The following is a 15,544-nucleotide window of genomic DNA, read 5'->3' on the forward strand; positions in this document are numbered from 1 at the left end:
GTCTAACCTCCTACACTGTGTGTCGCCATTTTTTGAGCTAACACACAGTGTAGTAGGTTTACATACAGTAGTAAACACACACTGAAACACGAACATACATAGAAATAACTTACCTGCTCCAGTCGCCGCCGCTCCCTCTGGTCCATCCGCTCCGTCTGCTGCCGCTGCTCCATGTGCACAAGTCCGGAAGCCGCGACCGGAAGTAGTAATCTTACTGTCCGGCCGCGACTTCCGGTCCACAGGAAAATGGCGCCGGACGGCGCGCATTTCAAATTGAACTGTGTGGGAGCGGCGCATGCGCCGTTCCCACACAGCGGCGTACACGATAGTGGATGGAACGGGCCACGTTCGCAGTCCCTATGGGACTGGAGCTGCCGTATTCCATGTCTGTATGTGTCGTTAATCGACACATGCAGAAATGGAAAAAAAAATGGCAGCCCCCATAGGGAAGAAAAAGTGTAAAAATAAAAAAAAGTAACGCACAAACACACAAATTAATCCAAACGTTTTTAATAAAGCACTAACATCTTTAACATCTTAAAATTTTTTTGGGGTAACACTGTTCCTTTAACCCCTTCCCGCCGATTTTCATTTTCGTTTTTTCCTCCCCACCTTCCAAAAGCCATAACATCTTTATTTTTCCGTCGATATAGTACTATGAAGGCTTGATATTTGCGGGACGAGTTGTAGTTTTTTCGTAGCACCATTTATTTTGCCATATAATGTACTAGGAAACGGGAAAAAAATTATTTGTGGGGTAAAAAAAGAAAAAAAACAGCGATTCCTCCATGGTTTTTTGCGCGCCGTTTTTACGGAGTTCACTGTGCAATTAAAACATCATGTTAACTTTATTCTGTGGGTCAATACGATTAAGGCGATATCGAATATATATAGTTTTTTCTAAATTTTACTACTTTTACAAGTAAAAATCTAAGTGTAAAACAGAAAATTTATTTTGTGTCGCCAAATTCCGAGAGCCATAGCTTTTTTATTTTTTGTCGATTAAGTGGTATGAGGGCTTATTTTTTGGGGGATAAGCTGCCATTTTTAATAATACCATTTTGGTGTACATGCAACAGTTTGATCACTTTTTATTTAATTTTTTATGGGAGATTAGGTGACCAAAAAATAGAGATTCAGGCGTTTACAATTTTTTTTTTTTACGGCGTTCACTGTGCAGGTTAAATGATGATATATTGTAATAGTTCAGACTTTTACGGACGCGGCATTACCAATTCTGTTTATTTATTTACACAAAAAAAACCTTTATTTAATTTAATTAAATTACTTAAACTAATGTATTGCAGTACATCGTGATTCTGACAGCCATCTATTAAGCCCTGCCAGATGCAGGGCTTAATAGGTGCACAAAGATGGCGGACCTGGGGGACTTCATTAGGCCCCCAGGCAGCCATAGCAACCATCACCCCCCGCGATTGCATTGCGGGGGCGTGATGAGATGTTAGAGGGGGTCGCCCCGCTCTTTGTAATGATTTAAATGCTGCGGTCGCTATTGACCGCAGCATTTAACGAGTTAAACGAGCGGGATCGTGCTCGAGCAAGATGCCGCTGGTTACTCTGAAGTGTCGGCTGTAACAAACAGCCGACACCGCATCGTATGGAGCGGGTTCACTCCGTGAGCCCGCTCCATACTTCCCCTACCCGACTTTGGCGTATGGATACGTCAAATGTCGGGAGGGGGTTAAACACTATGATAACACCGCTAATTGCTATGAACCAAACATGTAAAGTCTGCGGTCACTGACCACAAACTCTTCTCATCTTGCTGACGCCTTTCTCTCCAGAGATGACAGCACATGCGGCCGTCCTGTCCCGCAGTGACCACAGTGACCACTAGGGTGCGCGTGCGAGCACAGTCCAGCCTTAAAGAATGCACACATGCGTGAGATTGAGCTGATTGCTCCCAGATCACCCTGGACTATAAGAAGGGCCCTGCCCCTTCCTTCATTGCCTGAGCGTTGTATGTACCTACCCATGTTAGTCTCTGCAAATGGTCCCTTGAGTGTTCTTCAGTTTCCAGTGTTCCCGCTCCTACTACCTGTATCCCGTGCTTCCATGTTCCTGTGCTGTACAGAGTTGGAGTCGTGTTGTGTCGCCTGCTACACCCGTTGTGCTTCGCCACACCTGTTGTCTGCCTGCTGTCAGAGTTCCATCCGAGCCTAAACCATCGCTACTGTCTGTATTGCCACAGGTACCTTTATCCGAACTATAGACATTGACTTTGTACCCTGTTTGGCCAGCTGCTATACTGCTACGGCGGTACGGCCCAGTTGGTCCACATACCCACAGATCATGACAACAACAGTGATGTGTTAGCACCAGAATAATTAACACAACAGCCATAATACAAGGATAATGTGCGCAGTAATGTCACATCAATATTATGTAGCGCAGTGGCTGTTGAGTCCGTGTGTGACAACCTCTGCATCTTGTATTGTTACGGCCTTGAACAGAACCTATAACAATTGTAAAATTTCCCATGGGAACGTTTCCACTCTCCCTCTATTGAAAATAGAAAGCAGTTTATCTACACTGTGCTGTCAGATATTAACATATCCCACAATGCACTGTGCTCTGATAGAGTTATGAAATTAGCTCTAGACATGAATGGAAATAGAAAACCACCATGATTGCAGGTTATATTAATATTACTAAAGGAATAAGTGTTATATTAATAAGGGAATCAAATGGCTTGTAAACTGACTTTTTAAAAATAGATTTTAACCCCTCAAGGACGCAGCCTTGTTTTGGCCTTAAAGAGGCTCTGTCACCAGATTTTCAAACCCCTATCTCGTATTGCAGCAGATCGGCGCTGCAATGTAGATAAGAGTAACGTTTTGTTTTTTTTAAAAACGAGCATTTTTGGCCAAGTTATAAGCATTTTTATATTTATGCAAATGAGCCTTTCTTAAGTACAACTGGGCATGTTTAATGTTAAGTACAAGTGGGCGTGTATTGTGTGTGTACATCTGGTAGTTTTTACTTGTTTTACTAGCTGGGCGTTGTGAATGGAAGTGTATGATGCTGACGAATCAGCATCATCCACTTCTCTTCGTTAACACCCAGCTTCTGGCAGTGAACAGACACACAGCGTGTTCTCGAGAGATCACGCTGTGACGTCACTTCCTGCCCCAGATCCTGCATCGTGTCGGACGAGCGAGAACACATCGGCACCAGGCGACAGAGGCTACATCGACTTACCTGCAAACGCCGATGCTGCTGCAGAATCAACTGTAGCCTCTGTCGCCTGGTGCCGATGTGTCCTCGCTCGTCCGACACGATGCAGGACCTGGGGCAGAAAGTGACGTCACAGCGTGATCTCTCGAGAACACCCTGTGTGTCTGTTCACTGCCAGAAGCTAGGTGTTAACGAAGAGAAGTGGATGATGCTGATTCGTCAGCATCATACACTTCCATTCACAACGCCCAGCTAGTAAAACAAGTAAAAACGCCCAGATGTACACACACAATACACGCCCACTTGTACTTAACTTTAAACATGCCCAGTTGTACTTAAGAAAGGCTCATTTGCATAAATATAAAAATGCTTATAACTTGGCCAAAAATGCTCGTTTTAAAAAAAAACAAAACGTTACTGTAATCTACATTGCAGCGCCGATCTGCTGCAATACGAGATAGGGGTTTGAAAATCTGGTGACAGAGCCTCTTTAAGGCTCAGAGCCCATTTTTGAAATCTGACATATTTCACTTTATGTAGTAATAATGTCGGAATGCTTAAACCTATCCAAGCGATTCTGAGATTGTTTTCTTGTGACACATTGGGCTTTATGTTGGTGGTAAAATTTGTTCGATATATTCAGTGTATATTTGTGAAAAATGTCAACATTTTGCGGGAATTTTGAAAAAATAGCATTTTTATTAATTTAAATGCTAAGAAAATTTCAAAAGCTGTTTTTTTAAGGTACCTGTTCAGTTCTGAAGTGGCTTTGAGGGGCCTATGTATTAGAAACCCCCATAAACACCCCCATTTTAAAAACTAGACCCCTCAAAACATTCTAAACAGCATTTAGAAAGTTTTTTTTAACCCTTTAGGCATTTCACAGGAATTAAAGCAAAGTGGAGGTGAAATTTGCAAATTTCATTTTTCTTGCTGAATTTCAATGTTATTCCATTTTTTTTCAGAAGATTTTAGCAGAGAAACACTACTAAATATGTATTGTCCAGATTCTGCAGTTTTTAGAAATGTCCCTAGTGCATTTTAGGGCCTCTTTTTTTATTAGAATATATTTTAGGCAGGTTTGAAGAGGTGTTGAGGTGCCAAAACAGTAGGAATCCCCCAAAAGTGACCCCATTTTGGAAACTACAGCCCTCAAGGAATTTATGTATGGTTGTTGTTACCATTTTGACCACACAGTTTTTTCACAGCATGTATTTGAATTGGGATGTGAAATTAAAAAAATGTCATTTTTTCCAATAAGATGTAATTTTTGATCAAAATTTCTTATTTTCACAGGGAACAAAATACTCAATTTTGTTGCCCAATTTTTCCTGAGTGCGGCAATACCCCATTTGTGGTGATAAACTGCCGTTTGGACCCATGGGAGGGCTCAGAAAGAAAGGAGCGCTATGTGTTTGTTGGAGTCCAGATTTTGCTGGATTGGTTTTCGGATGCCATGTCGCATTTGCGGAGCCCCAGAGATATCAAAGCAATGCAAACCCACCAGAAGTAACCGCATTTTGGAAACTACACCCCACAAGGAATTGATTTATGGTTGTTGTGACCATTTTGACAGCAGAGTTTTTTCACAGCACGTATTTGAATTGGGCTGTGAAATTAAAAAAAATGTAATTTTTTCCAATAAGATGTAATTTTTGATCAAAATTTCTTATTTTCAAAGGGAAGAAAATACTCAATTTTGTTGCCCAATTTGTCCTAAGTGTGAAAATACCCCATTTGTGGTGATAAACTGCCGTTTGGGCCCATGGGAGGGCTCAGAAGTAAAGGACCACCATTTGGCCTACTGGAGCTTTTCTGGTGCTAAGTCATGTATGCAGAAGCCCCTGAGGTACCAGTACAATTGAAACCCCCGGTAAGTGACCCCATTTTAAAAACTACACCCCTTAAGACATTCATCTAGAGGTGTAGTTAGCATTTTGACCCCACAGGTACTGTGTATAAGATAATGCGCAGCAGATGGTGCACAGTGAGATTTGCAATTTTGTCTATATATATATATGCCATGTCAGTGTCCGTTATATTGTGCCCAGCATGTGCCACTGGAGATATACACCCCATAAACTGTAATATGGGTTCTCCCGGGTACGGCAATACCCTACATGTAGCTGTTATTAGCTGCCCGGGCACACGGCAGGGCTCAGAAGGGAAGGACCACCATTTGGCCTACTGGAGCTTTTCCGGTGCTAAGTCATGTATGCAGAAGCCATGAGGTACCAGTACAGTTGAAACCCCCGAGAAGTGACTCCATTTTAAAAACTACACCCCTTAAGACATTCATCTAGAGGTGTAGTGTGCATTTTGACCCACACATATTGTGTAAAAGGTAATGCGAAGCAGATGGTGCAGTGTGAGATTTGCAATTTTCTATATATCTATGCCATTTCAGTGTCCAATATATTGTGCCCAGCATGCGCCACCAGAGATATACACCCCATAAACGGCAATGTGGGTTCTCCTGGGTACGGAAATACCCTACATGTGGCTGTTATCAGCTGCCTGGGCACACAGCAGGGCTCAGAAGGGAAAGATTAGGGGGATAAGCTGTGCGGAGTGCGTCAGGGTAGATGAAAAATCTAAGGGATGTATGGTAAATTTTAAAACACTTTCATACAGAGCCCTGGTTTCTCGGTACACGTGTCACATTGATATATTGTGTTCTCCCTTATCCCCCTCTTATAGCAGACTTTGCACCTCTTTTGACTTTTTCACTTCTTGCCAGTTTGGGGAACTTCTTCTGGAAAGTGTTGCCCTGGTACGATGCGTGCGGCCTCGCTTCCAGAAGTACTGGGTGCCCCCTTCTCGGCCCCTAAAGATTAGGTTCTTGATAATGATGTGCACGGCCAGCTTCTTATACCACACTGCATGGCGCTGTAGGGCTTCAGGACTTGATCTGACAAGTCCACCCCTCCCATGTACCTATTGTAGTCCAGGATGCAGTCTGGTTTGGGGGTCTCTGTACTGGTACTTCGTACAGGTACATGGGTACTGGTGTGGCATCTCCCTGGTCTTGTACTTGACACACAATATGTTGCTGCTAGATTGTGCCCTGCTCTCACCCCTACTGAGTGTTTGCCCAAGCAGAGATTTAGGGAGGCCTCTCAGATTTCTTCTAGCAGTGCCACAGTACTTCTTGAAGCGAGGCACTTGAAGAGTGGGACTCTGGTATAAAAATTATCCAGGTAGAGGTGGTAACCCTGGTCCAGCAGTGGCTGCACCAAATCCCAAACAATCTTTGCATTAACTCCCAGTATTGGGGGGGGGGCATTCTGGGGGCTGCATACTGCTGTCCTTTCCTTCATATATCCTAAATTTGTAGGTATACCCTGATGCACTCTCGCACAGCTTATACATCTTCACACAATACCTTGCCCTCTTACTCGGCAGGTACTGGCGGAATTGAAGCCTCCCTTTAAAATCTACCAAGGACTCATCAATAGAAATACACTTCTCGGGGGTGTATGCTTGGGAAAACCGGGCACTGAAGCGGTCTAATAGGGGTCTCCGTTCATACAAATGGTCAAAACTGGGGCCATCTCAAGGTGGGCACTGCTCATTATCAGTATAATGTAAGAAGCGGAGTATTGCCTGATTTATTTTTTTAGGTTCCAGTTCAGTTCTGAAGTTACTTTGAAGGGCCTATATATTAGTCACCCCTATGAAACACCCAATTTTAGAAACTAGACCCCTCAAAGTATTCACAACAGAATTTAGAAAGTTTATGAACTGTTTAGGTGTTTCACGGGAATTTAGAGCAAAGTAGAGGTGAAATTTACATATATTTTTTTTTGTCAGAAAAATTTTATACCATTTTTTTTCTATAACACAAAAGGTTTTTACCAGAGAAACGCAACTCAATACTTATTGCCCAGATTCTGCAGTTTTGAGAAATATCCCACGTGGCCCTATTGCACTAATGGACTGAAGCACCAGCCTCCGAAGCAAAGGAGCACCTAGTGGATTTTGAGGCCTCCTTTTTATTAGGCACCATGTCCGGTTTGAAGAGGTCTTGTGGTGCCAAAACAGTGGAAACCCCCAAAAAGTGACCCCATTTTGGAAACTAGACACCTTGAGGAATTCATTGTAGTTTTCATGGGGTGCATGCGGCTTTTTGATCAGTTTTTATTCTATTTTTAGGTGGCGTGGTGACTAAAAAACAGAAATTCTACTATTGTTTTTTATACTATTTTTTTTTTACAGCATTCATCGTGCGCTATAAATGACATATTCACTTTATTCTGCGGGGCGATACGATTACAGCGATACCAGATGTTTATAGTTTTTTTTATGTCTTATGGTGTTTGCACAAGTAAAATACGTTTTGTAAAAAATCATTTACTTTTTGTGTTACCTTATTCTAAGCGCCAGAACTTATTTATTTTTTCATCAATAAAGCCGTGCGAGGACTTATTTTTTGCGTAACAAACTGTAGTTTCGATCATTAGCATTTTTAGGTGCATGCAACTTTTTGATCTCTTTTTATTCCATTTTTTGGGAGGTGGAGTGACCAAACAATTGTGATTCTGGCACAATTTATTTATTTATTTTTTTACGGCGTTCACCGTGCGGGATAAATAACAAAATAATTTGTAGTTCAGGCCATTACGTACGCGGCGATACCAATTATGTATAGTTTATTTGTTTGTTTATATATTTTATTAATAATAAAGGACTGATAAGGGAAAAAGGGGCATTTTAACTTTTATCATTTTTTAAACTTTTATTTTCTTATTTTTACACATCTTTTTTTTACTTTTTTTTTTACTTTATTGCTTTGTCCCACTAGGGGACTTGAGGGAAGGAGGCCCTGATCGCTATTCTAATACACTGCACTACATCCGTAGTGCAGTGTATTAGAGCTGTCAGGTACTCACTGAGAGCAAGCATAGTGGGTCCTGACTTTGTCAGGACCCACTAGGCTTCCGTCGATGGCATAGCCGGACGCCATTGTTAGGTGTCTGGTTGCCATAGTCACCATCGCCAGCCACTATCGTGTATCAGGCCGGCGATGGTAGCTTAACCCCTAAAAAGCCGCGATCGCAATTGAATGCGGCTTTTAAGGGGTTAATCAGTGGGGACACAGCGATCGGTCCCCGCTATAGGAGCTGCGGCAACCGCTGTACAAGACAGCAGCTGTCACAGCTCCTGTATGTGTCGGGAAGACGGCCGAAATGGCCGTTACTCCCGTGACGTACTATTCCGTCACTGAGCGCGAACGGGGCGGTCAGCATGACTGAATAGTACGTCGCTGAGCGTTAAGGGGTTAACCGTGGGATGTTTTCAGATGTTGAACAAAAGTTTATTTATCCTGTAAAGAGCATGCCCAGCGCTGTCCAAATGTTGTGGAATTGAAAAATTCCATCCAAGGCAAGAAGTTTATATGAGATATATGTTTAATGGATAAGAATGCTACACGTTACGAGACCGGACCGATCTCTTCATCAGGCAAAGAAACATACAACAGAGCATCATAGGTAAAGGCCATGGTCTCGAGATTAAAACCAACACACGCTCTCCGATGCATAAAGAAAATATGACCCCAAAAAATTAAAGAAGTTGTCCCGGATTAAGATTGTTTTTTAAAAAAAAATACTAAATTTTTTTCTAGACATAGCGCCACCCTTTTCCATTTTTTTTTGTGTCTGGTATTGCAGCTACAAATGCAAAGTAAATTCATGGATTTATACATTTTGGGTGCCTATAGCAACTCACAGTGCAACTGTATTTTTTTCCAGAGCAGTTTTGATATATGAGGTCCGCTGTGTTAGTTAAAAGTGCAATTTTTAGAGCACGTTGTATTTTCTTTTATAGCTCAACATGTCCTGAAATATGTTGTGCTCCCCCACCTGTTTTTTTCAATAAAGAAATATAAACAATTACTTGTAAATTGCCATATGCACTTAACAAAAAGCCGTATTACAGAGATATCCTTTCCTAGAAGCATTACTTCTGTAAGATGGCATCTGATGGAGCATGCCACTAAACCTCTTTATGCCTTTGACCCCTTAATGACCAAGCTCTTTTGCGCGTTGATGCCAAAAGATTATTTTTAGTTTTTTCACTGTCGCAGTTTAAGAGTCGTAACTTTTTTTTGTTCCATCGACATAGCCGTATAAGGGCTTGTTTTTTTGCGGGACGAGTTGTATTTTTTAATTGCACCATTTTTACGTGTATGTAATATATTGATCAACTTTTATTAACTTTAACCCCTACCCGCACGAGTAAGTAACTATACGTCGTCGCGGGAGTTTACTTCCCGCACAAGGTCGTATAGTTACTGAGCTGTTTCCGGTAAACACTGTCAGCGACAGTGTGCACCGGGAACCGGGAGGTCAACTGTCACCGACAACTGAAACTTCACTCTTGCCGGCCAGCGGGCCTCTGCCTGGTCCTCGTAGACTAAGGGTATGTGCACACGATAGCAGGCATTTACGTCTGAAAAGACAGACTGTTTTCACGTCTGAAAATAGGTCGTGTGAACCCAGCCTTACTGTCAGAGTGACTGTGACGTCACACTGATAGTTGGAATACATTACACTACCTAGGTAGTGTAATGTATTCTAGCAGCCCTCAGAGCTACAGGTAAGAAAAGAAATTGTAAAAAATAAATAAAAAAGTTAATAAAAATGTTTTATAAAAGTGTCAAAATAAAAGTTGTTTTTTTCCTATAATAAGTCATTTATTATAGGAAAAAAATGAAAACGTTAAAAGAAAGTATACATATTTGGGATCACCGCGTTCGTAATGACCCAAACTATGAAACTATAATGTAATTTTTCCCGCGCGGTGAACGCCGCAAACAAAATAAACGAAAAACGATGACAGCATCGCTATTTTTTGGTCACCACCCCTCGCATGATATAGAATAAGAAGTGATCAAAAAGTCGCATTTACCCCAAAATAGTACCATTAAAAACTACAACCCTTCCCGCAAAAAACAAGACCTCCCACAGCTTTTTGGACTAAAAAATAAAAAGTTACGGCTCAGAATATGGTGTCTCAGAAAATAGATTATTTTTTAGAAACGTAATTTTATTGTGCAAACGCTGCAAAACATAAAACAACTATATACATATGGTATCGCCGTAATCGTACCGACCCGCAGAAAAAAGTAAAAGGTAATTTACTGCGCACCGTGAACGCTGTAAGAAATAAAGAATGTAAAACGACAAAATCGCTGTTTTTTGGTCACCTTAGCGCTAAAAAAGATGTAATAAAAAGTGATCAATAAGTTATATGTACCATAAAATGGTACCAATAAAAGCTACAGCTCGTCTCGCCAAAAATAAGCCCCCAGACTGCTCAATCGACCAAAAAATAAAAATGTTCTGGCTGTCAGAATGTGATGATACAAAACAATTATTTTTTTTTAGCAAATAGTCTATTCTTTGTAAAAGTAGTAAAATATAAAAAAACCTATATAAATTTGGTATCACCGAATTCGTATTGAGACGCAGAATAAAACGAAAGTTGTCGTTTTTACCGCACGGTGAAAGACGTAAAAACAATGGAGGAATCACAGTTTTTTACAATTTCAGCCAGCAAATTATTTTTTTTCAGTTTCCCAGTACATTTTATGGTACTTTAAATCAAGTTAATAGAAACTAAAACTCTTCCCGCAAACAATAAGCCCTCACACCACTCTATTGATGGAAGAATACAAAAGTTATGGCTCTTGGAAGGCGTAGGAGTGAAAAACAAAAATGAAAAAGCAAAAAAGGATCAGTCCTGAAAGGGTTAATTAATTTCTAATAAAAAAACATTTATGACCACATATGGAGTATTGCCGTACTCGGGAGAAATTGCTTTACAAATGTTGGAGTGCTTTTTCTCTTTTGTTCCTTGTGAAAATTAAAAAATTAAACATTTTAGTGGACAAAAATGTTGATATTCATTTTCACGGTCTAATTCCACTAAATTCTACAAAAAAACGGTGCGGTAAAAATGCTAACTATACCCCTAGAAAAATTCCTTGAGGGGCGTTGCAAACCCGACATGGCACTTAAAACCAATCCAGCAATCTCTGCGCTCCAAAATCCAAAAGGCGCTCCTTCCCTTCTGAGCCCTGCTGTGAGTCCAAACATCAGTTTATGGCCACACATGGGGTATTTCTGTAATCAGGAGAAATTTCTTTACAAATTTTGGGGTGCTTTTTCTCCTTTATTCCATATAAAAATGAAAAAATTCTATGTTTTTGCAGAAAACAAGGTGATTTTCATCTTCACAGACTAACTCCACTAAATTCTGCAAAGAAACTGTGGGGTCAAAATGCTAACTATACCCCTAGACAAAATGCCTTGAGGGGTGTAGTTTTCAAAATGGGGTCACTTTTGGGGGGGTTTCAACTGTTTAGGCACCACAAGACCTCTTCAAACCTGACATGGTGCCTAAAATATATTCCTAAAAAAAGGAGGCCCCAAAATCCTCTAGGTGCTCCTTTGATACTGAGGCCGGTGTTTCAGTCGATTAGCACACTAGGGCCACATGTTGGATATTTCTAAAAACTTCAGAATCTGGGCAATAAATATTGAGTTGCGTTTCTCTGGTAAAATCTTCTGTGTTGCAGAATTTTTTTTATTACATATGAATTTCAGTAAAAAAAATAAAATTTGTAAATTTTACCTCTAAATGGACTTCATTCCTGTGAAACGCCTAAAGGGTTAAAATACTTTCTGAATGTGGTTTTGAAGACTTTGAGGGGTGCAGTTTTCAAAATGGGGTGATTTATGGGGCTGTCTAATATATAAGGCCCTCAAAGCCACTTCAGAACTAAACTGGTCCCTGAAAAAATTTAATTTTGAAACTTTCTTGAAAATATGAGAAATTGCTGCTAAAGTTCTAAGCCTTGTAACGTCCTAGAAAAATAAAAGGACGTGAAAAAACTGATGCAAACATAAAGTAGACATATGGGGGATGTTAACTAGTAACTATTTTGTGTGGTATTACTATCTCTTTTACAAGTAGATACATTTAAATTTAGAAAAAGGCAAATTTTCGCTAAAATGTGAAGTTTTTCACAAATAAAAGTTGAATTTATCAAACAAATTTTTTTACTAACATAAAGTGCAATATGTCACGAGAAAACAATCTCAGTATCGCTTGGATAGATAAAAGCATTCCAAAGTTATTACCACATAAAGTGATACATGTCAGATTTGAAAAAATCATCCGTGTCCACTAGGCCAAAACAGGCTGTATCCTGAAGGGGTTAATTTAGGAAAGAATTGAAAATAAACAGCTATTACTGCATTGTTTTTCACTTTAGAAATTTACACCGTTTACTATGCAGTTTAAATAACATGTTATCTTTATTCTATGGGTCGGCACGATTACAGGGATGCCAAATATGTAAAGGTTTTATGTTTTCCTATGCTTTTAAAAAAATTACTTGTTTTTTCATCGCCGCATTTCAAGAGTCGTAACAATTTTTCCATCAATGCAGCCATATGTTGGCTTGTTTTTTGCGGGGTAATTTTTATTGGTAGTATTTTGGGGTAAATGGGACATATTGATTAACTTTTATTTTATATTTTATGGGGGGAATGGGGGAAAAAAAGGAATTTTGCCGTTGTTTTTTGCATCTTTTTTCTACGCCGTTCACCTGGCCTTTTAATTAATGTGTTAACTTTATTGTTTGAGTTGTTACGATCACGGCGCTACCATATATGTTTATGTTATTACAGTTATTTACACTTTTACAAAATAAATCCACTTTTTGGGGAAAAAGTGGTTTTAGTTTTTTCTTCCATAAACTTTATTTAACTATTTTCCTTTTTTTTTTCTTAGCCCACTAGGGGACTTCACCATGTGATCTGCTGATCGCTTATATAATGCCTTGGTATACTTGGTATACTGCGTCTGGCATGACCTAATAGGCAGTTACTGAAGGCAGACATGGAGGCCTTTGTTAGGCACCCGGCTGCCATGGAAACCCAACGGCGACCCGTGATTTCTTTGCGGGGGTGCAGATGAGGTGACAGAGGGAGCTCCCTCCCTCTGTCAAACACATTGGATGCCCCTGATGCTATTGACAGCAGCATCTAATGGATTAAACTGCCGGGATCATCTAATGGGTTAAACTGCTGGAATCGGAGCGCACTTCAATTCCGGCAGTTGGGGCAGGAGCCAGGCTATGTATAACAGCCGTGCGCCTGCCACTGATCGTTTGTGTACACTGGCAGTACCCACACGATCAGAGCAACGGATATATCCGTCGTTCTGTAGGAACTAGCACCTGCTTGTGACGGATATATCAGTCGCTCGTCGTTACAGGGTTAATTGAACCAGACAGGCTAGCCTTTACACGCACATCAATAAGTCTTGGGCACCTATGTTCCTGTCACCAGTTCACCGGTTGTCCTTCCTCCGACCACATTTTGTAGGTACTAACCACTGCATACCGGAACACTCCATATTGGATATGCTCTGATCCAGTTGTCATCATTTTGCCCTTGTCAAAGCTATTCACTTCATCAGGCAGTGGTTTTATTGTTATGACTGATCGGTATATATATTCTCTTTCTGCTCGACCTTCCTATTTATTCCTTTTCTTATTTTTGTAGGTTGCAGATACAAGGCTCCAGCTGTGTTTTGTGACAACCTTCCTGTAAAGCAAATGAGGTTTGAAGATCACAGTTTCTTACAATCTGTGTATAAATTGCAATGTACTCTTCGTTGTGTTGCAACCTGGTATAAACAAGGACAGTCCTTGGAGCGAGGTATTTCTTTATCATGGTACCTTTGTTTGCTTATTCTCTCAACATTTAAAGTATAGTTTATTAAAATATTTTTTTTGCAGTTGCCAATTGATGTTTATTTATGATACTAATGTCTGTGACCATGAGGCTTTGGGTCAGACATTTTTAATTGTTTTTTAAAGTGAACGTCCACTTTTTAACCTGTTAGCGAAATTTAGCGAACCATTACCGGTCTTTTGACCGCAATAGAATTTAATGGTAGGCCCAGTGGATAGCACAGGTACAGGAGGAGCTGTTTCCGCGTCATCAGCAGCGGGTGCTGGCTGTAATATACAGCCGACATCCCTCTGCAATGGCTGGTATCGGAAATAACTCAGATCGCAGCTGTTTAATACCTTGCATTTTACAATCAATGGCGACTGCGGCATCTAAATGGCTACAGAGGGAGGAGGCGGTCTCTGTCACCCCATCGGTGCCCCGAGACACAATCGCAAGGCTTCGATGGGTTGCCAAGGCCCCAGGCATGCCATGACTATGGGCCTATTTGGCCGTACTAAGGGCAGTTTTACACTGACAGGCAATAATGCTTTGGTATGGCCAGTATACTAAAATTAAAAAAATTGTTATTCACAGTTCAATAAAGTTTATGAGGAAAAAAAAAGTGTTAACATTAAAAAACTACTTTTATCCATAAAAAGGGTCATTATTTTGCAAGTGTTAAAAAAAAAAAAAAAAGGATACAAATGAAAAAGACAATGGCAGAATTCCTTTTTTTCCATACCCTGTTAAGAAAATGTAAACAAATTAATCAATAATTTATATGTGCCAAAAAATGGTTCAATTAAAAAAACATGACAAATCCGCAGACAGCTACATGAACAGAAAAGTAAAAAAATTATGGTTCTTGGAATACAGCAACTTAAAAACGATTCTATTTCTATTAAATGTGCTATTATTGTGCAAAGCAGTAAAACATAAAAAAAACTATACATACTTGGTATTACCATAATATTACTGACCCATAGAAAAAGGTAACACGTTATTTATGCAGCACAATGATCGGTGTAAATTTAAAAAGCATAAAACATTGGTTTTTTTTCCCATCCCCCTAAAAATAGAATTAACAAAACTTTTTGGAATACATTTTATGTTCCTCACAATGGTGCCATTAAAAAACGTTGTCCTACAAAAACAAGTTCTCATACGACTACGTAGTTAGAAAAATGTAAAAGTTATGGCCGTCAGAACGCAGTTGTAAAAAAAACAAAATAAGTAACTGCTTCTTTCAGGCCCAAAATAGCAGCGTCCTGAAGAGGTTAACAAAGATGCTGCTTTTATTTTGGGTCGAAACATTGCTACTATCTGTCTAGGTCCCCGTTCTGTGCTAATGAATTTCTCACTATATCTTTATATAACCGGGGCTGTTTTTAAAAAAAATAAATTATACAGAACTTTAATCCCCTGTCTGCACCTGGCGCTAGGGAGAACTTAGTTGCTTACTTTATACTGTTTCAATATAAAATTTTTGCATAAATAGTATACAATTAGCTCCTAAGTTCCCCCCTAGTGGTGGCTGCAGGCAACAATAATTATATAATTTAAAGGGGTTTTCCAGCCAGTAAAAATATATG

General features: G+C 40.0%; 1 long non-coding RNA gene across 1 annotated transcript in view; it reads left to right on the top strand.

Annotated features, from left to right (window-relative positions):
• Positions 1-13,942, top strand: part of LOC142741544 (uncharacterized) — a 57,461-nt gene extending 43,519 nt beyond the window's left edge. The window contains exons 2-3 of the long non-coding RNA XR_012881182.1: positions 4,880-5,071; positions 13,779-13,942. This is a non-coding gene — a long non-coding RNA (uncharacterized LOC142741544). The remainder of the gene's footprint in view (positions 1-4,879; positions 5,072-13,778) is intronic.
• Positions 13,943-15,544: the final 1,602 nt, after the last annotated feature.

Source organism: Rhinoderma darwinii, chromosome 2 (genome assembly GCF_050947455.1).
Source record: "Rhinoderma darwinii isolate aRhiDar2 chromosome 2, aRhiDar2.hap1, whole genome shotgun sequence".
NCBI lineage: Eukaryota > Metazoa > Chordata > Amphibia > Anura > Rhinodermatidae > Rhinoderma > Rhinoderma darwinii.